The sequence below is a fragment of the Bremia lactucae genome, linkage group LG4 (genome assembly GCF_004359215.1).
Source record: "Bremia lactucae strain SF5 linkage group LG4, whole genome shotgun sequence".
Classification (NCBI taxonomy): Eukaryota; Oomycota; class Peronosporomycetes; order Peronosporales; family Peronosporaceae; genus Bremia; species Bremia lactucae.
The window spans coordinates 3,639,532-3,649,780 of record NC_090613.1 but is presented as its reverse complement, the minus strand read 5'-3'; positions in this window follow the sequence as shown (position 1 = coordinate 3,649,780).

Genomic DNA, 10,249 nt, shown 5'->3' with positions numbered 1-10,249 from the left:
ATTACACCCTTCTCCCGTCAGACTGTTGACATCGAGTGACAACATTCGCTTCATTTTTCCTCATTGAGAGTGGAAATTAAACAGCTAGCCATTCGGTTGTGTTTTTCCTTTCTTTGTCTTAGACACTCAAGCGTGATTCACACACTTTAGCACCTTCCTCGACGATGAGGAGACGGTGGACTTTGATCACTCTCCATCAGAGGATGAGGAGAAGGGTGTCGCTCTTACACGCCCTCTCCTCCGGATGAACGTCGGCGGGTCCTGAATCCGCTCCCAGAACGTGGTACCTCTAATGGCTTAGCTGCATAGAGCAGGACACGGGACCCTGAGGAGTCCAACATCATAACAAATCCGCTCGATAAAGAGCAAGAGCGGGAAACGTTTACAGAAAAACAAGCTCGTCGTCGAGCTACCGAGGTGGCGAAAGCTAAAGCTCATAGTGAATATAAATTTACTCCGCTTAGTGCGGACGAAATCTCAAAGAGATAGCGGGTCAAAGCTTGCCCTTCTGGACCTCCGGTGACACGGTGAGAACACTGGAGGAGATCGCTGCTCGTGATGCTTTTTATTAGCAATACCTTACGCCAAAAGGTATGACGCGAGACCAGTATCTGACGCGGTTACGTGATTAATCCCGTGGGGCTTCGGTGACCTCCATGAGAGAAATTCCTATCGTATTATTCCAAACGAAACAAGACGTGAAAACGAAGTCTCATTTGAGAGCTGGGTCCACCGGACCCGCCGTCTCCGTATAATTTGGAATATCAGAGAGTCAGCGGATGTGGCTGATGTTCGTTTGTAGCGGAAGCTTCGCTTAGATTTCTCCAAGCTTAAGGCCAAAGGCCAGTTACGTTCGTCATTTATGCCGCAAATCGAATAAAGATTTAGCCGATATTTTAGTGCTTCAGTTGACCGTACAACCATGGATCGAAGTTGCACGGAGTCTATAGAATCACCCTATTCCACATCTAGTGGTAGGAATCATCGTTTGACGCGAGTTGAACCTGAGCTTGGCGCTCAAAAACATCAACGGCGTACAAGCAATCGTGCCGGAGAGGTACCTCAAACTCCCAAGAGCTTTCAGAAGAGGGGTACCCTAGCCACTTCACCAGATAATGGTTGTTGCCCTTACTACAATTTTGCTTTAAAGTTTCTTCACGATAAACTGAAGGCTCTTCCGCGCATCAAACAGTGCGGTAGGGGGGCCGAAATCTCGGCGGAAGCATTTAATGCTCTAAAGCACGAGATGCAAATTCTTTGTAAGGTCCTAGCCCGGTTTACGAGCTCCTTTGAGGCGGTTCAGAACCAACTTTCGCTGCTGTAGGTTCAGCAACAACGTTTAGAGGGCCAGCTGGACATCCTGGTGAGGATGCAGCAATCTGCGGCACGACCGCCTGTCACGGCGCAAGCGCCTCTAAGTCCACGTGGGAAGGATCCCGATATGGCTTAAGCAAGCCAACGTAGAGCACTGGGTGTGTACGCAGCTTGCCAGGAAGGTTTGGCGTGTAAGCTAGGCAATTCTTGGCCACGATCGTAAATGTCCAATATAGCGCGGGCGCAATTTGGTCTTGAAGACCGCGTAAACCAAGTTGGTCGGTAAATTTTTAGCGTTAAGTAAAATCGGTCTCCGACCATATAAGAATATATATATAGCTTCTGCCTTTGACATCTGCTTGTTCTTTTTGTTTGTCTTGACTATCAGCCATCGTATCCCCCTTACATGTCTTAAGTCACTAAATTGCGTCACGAGAAACTCGCTTACTTTTTTTCCGAACGGTGACAGGGCTGATTTCAGCAAGCTTATCGGCTAATTCAACAGGGGTCGGTCACTCACAGTCCCTTGCGTTTGATAAAAAAATTCACGGCGATGGAGTGTAGAGTGGCCCTGGGCAACCGATTGCGCCTGTTCGTGGCCGCAGAGCAGCTCCACGAGCTTAACTATAAGAAACCGAGCCAAATTCGACCACATTAGTATAGGAATTTTAAGAGGCGACATTAGTAGAGGAATTTAAACAGGCGGCATCGAAAGCCCTGAATCACGCAGTAGTATCGTTAATAAAAGGCGTGGGTGAATGAGACCATTGACATAGAACGGAGTATAGCCCGTAGAGGCATTTACAACCTTATTTAACGCAAACTCCATCACTGGGAGCATTGAGCTCCAGCGCTTTGGTTATTGAGCACACACACTACATGAAACGTCTTCAAAAGACGCGATTGACACGTTCAGTTTGACCATCGGTCTGCGGACTGCAATAATCCAACACAAAATAAAAAAAGTAAAAAAAATGATTTAATATGATTTTATCTCTAAAAATCATATGATTGCTGATGTTGTTACCATTATTGGAGCGCCTAATGTCTGTCTATTTAAATAACTTTTTTTTTTGTATTCGCGCAGTTGACATATCCAATTTGGTGCCAAGCACTCGGAAAATCGATTTCCAGAATTTATCCGTGAAACGGAAGTCCCGATCAAAGACAATTACCACTGGCAAACTGTGTTGTTGAAACACGCGAACAATAAACAGCCTTGGTGTACCTTCACCATCAATGGAATCCGGCACGGCCGCTAGGCGAGCCATTTATCTCAATCGGTCAACAAAGACCACTATGCCGGAGTTACCGCCTGAATGTTTAGGCAGACCAGAAACAAAATCCATACAAATGGACTCCTAACAACCTATGGGTACGTGAAGGCTCGCCAGTGGCGCTGCAGCATGCGCTTAGAGTTTAACCCGTTGGCAAGTTTCGCATGTGCCAACATATGTGCTGGCCCATTTGTAAAGTTTGATCCAACAATAAATATGGCTTACAGAACCGTGGTTTTTTTCTTTACCGAAATGACCACAAAGGACAGTATCGTGTCCCTCATGGAAGATTCGTTACTTCAAATTTCCATCATGAAGAATAACGACGCGCGGAGATCCGCAGCGTCCGTGCAATAAAGCAACAGGTCATTATCGATAAAAAATTGATGTTACCTTGCACACAAACGTGTCGACGATTCAAAACCCGATTCAGAGTTCTTTAGAGCTCGTAGCAGAGCTACACACTTTTCATCCTTGGCGTAAGCCGAACGGATTAATTCAGTTATAGGCGACATGATAGTCGTTAAACGAGAGAGCTCATAATCCGGCCTGCGTGATAGCGCATCGGCCAAAGCATTCTGCTTGCCAGGCTTATATCTCACCTTGAAGTTGTATTCGGCGAAAAAAGATAGCCATCGGGCCATTCTCTGTGAGAGATGATGCGACTTAGTTGCCGTGCGTAATGACGCGTGATCTGTATATATCACAAACGACTTATTGACGAGAGCATAATTCATAGCAAAAACTCTTTGTCATGAACTAAATAGTTCGTTTCCGCACCTTTAAGGTGTCTAGACTCGAGCGCAATAACACGTTCACGCTTATCAACATATGTTTTTAACGGAGCGCTACCGTTAGCAAAATCCGAAGCGTCACACACGACACTGAAAGGCTAATTTGGATTTGGCAGTGCCAGAGTCGGGGCATGGATACGACTATCCCTAACTGCTTGACAAACATTATGTTCGGTGCTAGTCTAGCACGATTCTGTATTCTTTGAAGGAGATTAGATAATTGCCGGGCCATATCAGCGTAATTTTTGCAATATTTGTATAAGTAATTGGCAAGACCCAACCACTTACGCAAATCTTTTTTCTTTTAGGAACCCACCAATCTATTATGGCTTTTGCCTTAGCGAAATCCGCTCTAAGGCCTCGCTTTTCAATGAAGCATCCTAAAAAAGGAATTTCTTCTGCGCCAAAAATGCATTTAGATGCATTGGCAACGATTTATTTGTGCGCATACACTCGAGCACTGCTCGCAAATGATCATAATGGTTAACCATATCCGACCAACCCTGCTCCGCACGACTGTGGACAAAATGGCATCGAAATAAGTCTGTGCGCAACCTCGATGAGGGCGGAACAATTGCGTCACTAGACGATTATATGTTGCCGGGGCATTGGAAAGCTCTTGTGGCATAACCAATCACTCCCATAACATATGTAACCGCTGTAAGCGGGATATCGCTAGCCCGCATGAGCAGTTGGTAGTAACCATCGACTACGTCAAGTGCACTGTATATTGTACATCCAACCATATTGTTCTGAAGAACATCCTTTCCAAAATTGAGGGCTTGTGCTGGTATAGTGGCAGCATTAAGCTTATTATAAGCATGTACAATGCGCCATTTACCAATTGGCTTTTTGACACAAAATGTTGGCGTCGAATGGGGAGACTTTTTATCTCGTACCATTCCAGCCTCGTGCTTAGTACAGTAGAAGTCGTCAATGACGCCACAATGTTCCCTTGGTAAAGACCACTGTCGTGTGCACAGTATTTGGTTCCCGGAACTACTACGAGTGAGTGCGATGGCCTCACTTGTGGTACGGTCGTTAGTACGACTGCACAACATCATAGTGTTAATACGAATCACCATGTGGAGTCAGCTGCCGGCAGCTGTGCGAATGCACAGGCAGCGCCGAAGGTCCACCACTCGAATAAGTCGAGTGGATTGAGACATGAATGTACGCCTAGCGGGCGACATTCAAGGAAGATACCGGCTGTCCAAAACGGACAACACGATGATTCAAGGACAAGTAGAGAGTCGACTGTGGAGGACCCGACTGTAATACCGCAATCACAGTCGGAAGACGTTGAGGGAATAAGGCCCCACGTAGTTGTGGAGAAATCTCCTCCTATAGTTAATGTTGAAGTGACTTGACTTCAAGATCCCGAGGGATAAATCCCAGAAAGGAACCGAGACATTAAATGCTTTGGTTAATGACAGGTCAAAAGTAGCCGCGTTTACTCTTGATCTGTATGCGCCTCCGAAATTAACCTCGGAGATGACTTGATTACCCACCCTATAACCCGAGCGGTTCTTGAAAGATCTGCATAATGGTAAATCAAGCACATCTGCGTACTCGTCATAGAGAACGAATATGTAACTGATGTTCAGTCATCTGAAATTTTTGTAGAGAACGATCGGGTTCTCAGCAGCTCATCGATTTGAAGACTCGGATTAAGAGAGATACTATTCAAGTCTGAGATTCACTTAAGATAAACCCTTTTTACGAAAATTTGATTTAATTGAAAGATGAATCGCTTGAAGCAGTTCCATGCGAGTTGCCTATAAATAAATGCTCGACATGAGATCGAGCTCAAACCGGGCTTGAAGTATCGCACACGGCATGGAATTGTTAACCATTCGATAGAATTAAAAATGATGGATCTGATCAATCAACATCGTTTCAGATTAAGAGATCTTATAGTGACCACTTTACCCAATGACAGTCAGTGTGATTGTCGCTTAAGGGAGGGATGATGAAACGGGGTGTATCGTTTCATGAAATTAACACTTAAGGTTGTTCATTAATATGATATTCAAAAGGTAGATAATATTTGGAGAATATTACTTTACATGGTAATATTTCAAAATCTTATCCATTGGTAGATATCGACCATTATATCTTCTTTTTCCGCGGTCCAGTCAGCTCTGGACGCGTGCAAAGAGAAAGACAGATAAGACTTTTGGTACATGATTTGTATTAGTTTATAATTAAGTTAGTATTAAGTTGATAGATAAGAAACACTTAATTATACAAATACAGTTTTTAAGTAACCCTCTTAAAAGCAAGTGTTTAAAGAGAGTCTTCCTGTGCACGTACTAGTGTACGTGAAGTCATGTTAGGCACCACTCGCACTGAGGCAATGCGAAGTGGACTTGTACTGAAGCAGTGCAAGTCGACAGTACCCCGTTACATAATTTGTAGAGTAAGGTCGCTTAGGCGTTCACCAAATGCCTCATTGCACGTAAGGGAAGACGGTCAAACCGCGGCCTCGCTGTGCTTAAGTTGGATGCTTTGTAGTACGAGGCCGCTCTAGAAGCGCCCGCCTACATTTTTTGTCCTCAATGAAAGGGACGACGGATGCGAATACTCGAGAAGGGCCGGCTTCGCCAGTTCTCAATTTTCGGAATCCGGGGCGTGTCAGAATTTCTTAAGAAGGGCCGGCTTAGCGAGTCCTCACTGGTCGGAATCTGGGACGTGCCAAAGCTTCTTGAGTTTTTTTTCGTAGCAAAAGTGGAGCAATTTGTGCATGAAACGTTACGAAGACATCGTGATGTCATATTTCTGATCGTGGGGCGTCTAGTAATAGACAAAACGAAGGCGTTCCGTGCTTTTCAAGCAGCATCTAGTCCAAGGCTGGGGCATCGAAGGTGGCATTGATAAGGATGTGAAATAAATTTCGTTTCGGGCATCCGTTATATCGGTGCATTTGTACGCACGACAGCTTTTGTGGCATATATATATATATATATATATTGACAAGCGTTAAGCGACACATATTTAATGCTATGAGACCCACGGCGGCCAATTTAAGATCGCATTATGCTCTTGTTTGCTATCTCATATTATGCCATTGGTTTCAAACTTTCTAATAAACTTTTGAATTGCAAAGCGCTGCTGTGTCACGGCGTTCGGCACGCAAGATCGCTGCCCCATCAGCCAGAATCTTGCCATTGTTTTCTTAGTCGCATTATTCTACCTCTAAATACACTGAAGGCTTTACTGTCAATTTGAGGCAACTTACTGGAAGTGGTATGAGCCGGAATTTCATCCAGCGAAGCTTAGCTGCTTCGCATTGACGAACAAGTTTTGGAACAGGGTCTACGACGAACAAGTGCGTCAATCGCTGCTTTGGATCTTGCAAGCCGATACCCCGGGGGAAGCAGATTATTGGGGTTCTTTGAATCTTGAGTAACGTCGCGACGATTTTTTTGACAAGCCCCTAACAACCGGTTCGGCACCTTAAGACATTTATAAAGAACTTTTTGCCGGCTTACGCTATGCGAGTGCACCTTGTGATTTATATGGTCCTAAATGACGTAAAATTATAAGTATACGATCAGACACCACTTTCTACCACAACCAACTTGTGTGCGCGAGCAATTTAAAGGCATCAGCTTTGGATAATCAATCAGCCTGCGTCGATTGGCAGGGATATGTCGGCTTTCTAAACGTCAAGTGCCTTTGCGTCATGAGTCTGATTTTGAGTGTGGATGGCCGCGCCACAGCACCTCCTCTGCCGCGACTTAGTAAAATAGTTCGATTCCCCCAAAACCAACTTAATTTTATGCACAATTTGGATTGCAAACTTCTTTAATGGCATACCATTCCAAGAGCATTATTATCCATACTTGGAACCTGTCAAATATGGCATAGGAACTGTGTTTTGCGTAAAGCGTGAAATGCGTTGCTTGAACCAAGTTTGTGTGTTTGCAAGGGTGTTTAATAATCTAACTCTGATTGGCTATCATAATAATACAATTTGCTTGATGGTGCCATTAATTGAATTGAGTGCCGTTAACATTATTCTAATTCTATACTTTATTATTTTCTCTTATCGGATATTTATTCATGTAAATGGGACACCCGTTACAGATTCTGGGAGAGCTTCCCTATTAAAAAAGCCCAATAAAAATTGCTGCTTATTTTCTTGACACGACTTTTGTGTCACGAGTCGTGCCTGTGCTACAAACGAACTCTTTACGCTTTAGATGCCTCTCAGCACGATTTGTTTTGCAACTCTAAACAAGTCATTGAAAACTCAATTTGTCTGCTAAAAAGAGTTAAGGCTCATATCGCGCCATTTCAATGATATTAGTGAATGTCGTCTTATTTAATATCCGAAATTACCAATCATAGGAGCTTATCCTTAATTTAACCACTTAAGTTTTATGTTACGAGGTATAACAAGGGTATTAAATGAGTCTGCATTCCCTAATATCATAGCTATTGCACGCTGTCGAGTGTGCATGGTAGCATCATTCGAAGTATAACACACCAAGCATTTCGAGTTTCATGCAGGGTGGTTTACTTGAGAATTGACTCATTTGCATTTAATCAATGCTACAATCTAGGCTTTACATATAGCTATTATACAACATGACGAGCTTTAAGCGTAATTTTTATGCTTATGCAATTGCATGCAATTCGTAACTTCGAGCGAAATCATTTAGATAGCTCAAATGATTCTGAAGCTGCTCTTCAAATTACTTAGCGGAAAATACCCATTGATTAATTTTCAGGAATCTTCAAGGCCGCGGACCTAATTACACAGACGCAGTGTTCCCCGATAGTATAAATATAGAGACTTACAGCTGGATTCGGTAAATTTCTCGACACAACTAATGTGGAAGATAGTAATCTTAAAAGCTTCACGTGACGGCTACACTTTTAGCGTTTTCGGACATACAGTGTTTTGCTTTTGTAGAAAGCGACGATAAGATGCAATGTTTGCATTGTTGTATGATGCCATTATACCAAATGGTGCCATCTATTATATGTTAGTTTTATTCTGTTTCATCTCAAAATTACCCGACTGAGCTGCAATAAAGACACGTCTATGGTATTCGAAAACGCGAGTAGAGACTTATATCTTTGTGTTATTTTCGATAATTTCTTATTATTTCTCATGTTTCCAATGCTGGCTCATCCACCCCTTCCAACCACACATGGCTCTAGGCACTGTGCCGTTGCATGTAACGCTTGATTTCCTGTAAGCTCGCTGTCTACTACCGCAGGCTCTCGGCTTTTAATAGGACTACGGAACACATGACTACTTGACATTTCCCTTTTCACTACTCCAGTCTCCACAAATTAAGAAGGAATTTGTGTCACCTGACATCCAGTCGGTACACTTCCAACTACAACAGGCTTAGGGCTCTGGTTGAGTTTTGTGACGTTTGACATCCCTTTAACGCACCCTCAACAGTGTTCGACACGACACCAATTGCATACACCTCTCGCAGGAGCACATCCTTTCCGGTGTCCTGCGTAGAGTTCGCAACTGTGCGTGTACGCCAGTCTATCCATGGTTGGTACTTTGCCAACCATGGCATGCCTAGGATGAGGTCATACTGACTTTCCATTCCTAGCACTGTGAGCTTCTCTTTACAAGAAAAGTCACTAAAGCTGAAGGCGATTTCTACAGAACTCTCTCAGACTTAACGAGCGCGCCGTTCGCTAAACGAACGGTCGCCTCTTCTTGCTTGCCATCCTGGCAAAGCGACTCAAACATCGCCGGTCTCTTTCTTAGAGCCGCGAGTTTCACAAAATTTTGTGATGCACCCGAATCCACTAGGAGGGTCATCACCTGGTCATAGCCTCTTACATGAGCGCAATAGACCAGCAGGGTTGAGGTCCGAAATTTCGAGACCTCGCGGACTATACTACCCATTTGTTCCACAACTCTGAACTTAAGGGTAGCTTCAGAGCCCGCGTCAATAGGGCATCCCGCCCCCACTGCGCTCCTGCATTTCCCGACCCCTCAGTGGTCGATGCAGAACTCATGCGTCTCGCACGCTGGTTCTTGCCATCGCCCTTTGGGTAGAGTGCTGGGCATCTTCACCCAACAGTGACCCTGGCATAGTAGCGAGCCGTCATATTGCCGCGCTTGCCGCATTTATAACATACAACGTCTGCATCACCCAACTCCATGGGAGTGGCATCTCATCTCTCGGCCGACGGCTTATACCAAGCTGTCGCCGAGGCACAGTTGTAGGATTACTCCTCAACCAAGGCATTTTGAATTGCCTCTGTCATCGTCGACGGCATCTCTCTGAAAAAGGCCTGTCGCGATGGGCCATGCCGTAGTCCGTTCATAAACGTGGGCACCTTAATGTGCTCCGGAACCGAACCTACGGTAATGGACGCCGACAGCGAGCGTATCTCTTGCACATACTCTTGCAGAAATCGCTTCGCCTGTCGCGCCCCAAAGAAGCGCGCCTGAAGCAGCAATTCGTTGTTCGGCGGCTGGTACATGGTGCGAATCTTTTCCTTAAAAATTGCCCATGTAGAGAACGCCTTTCTGTCCGCCATAAGCGCCGAGAAAGCTCACTCGGAGGCCTTTCCGCGCTGATGCGACATGGCGTACGACACCATCCGGCTGTCGTCCTGGATGAGCTGGGAGACACCACATTGCTCCACGGCTAAAAGCCAGTGGACAATCGTGTGCGCCGCAGTTCCATCGAACTTGGGCGGGTCCATCCGAATGGGCCTCGGCTGATGCGGCCGGGCAGAGAGCATCTCAACAGTCCTGTTGAGAGCCTCGCTCCGAGCCTGCTCATGCCTCAGCTCATCCTGAGTCTGAGTGACGGACTCCGCCGCAGCATGGCTCTGTGCCTCGGACGCGGCCCTCCGCTGTCCGAGCAC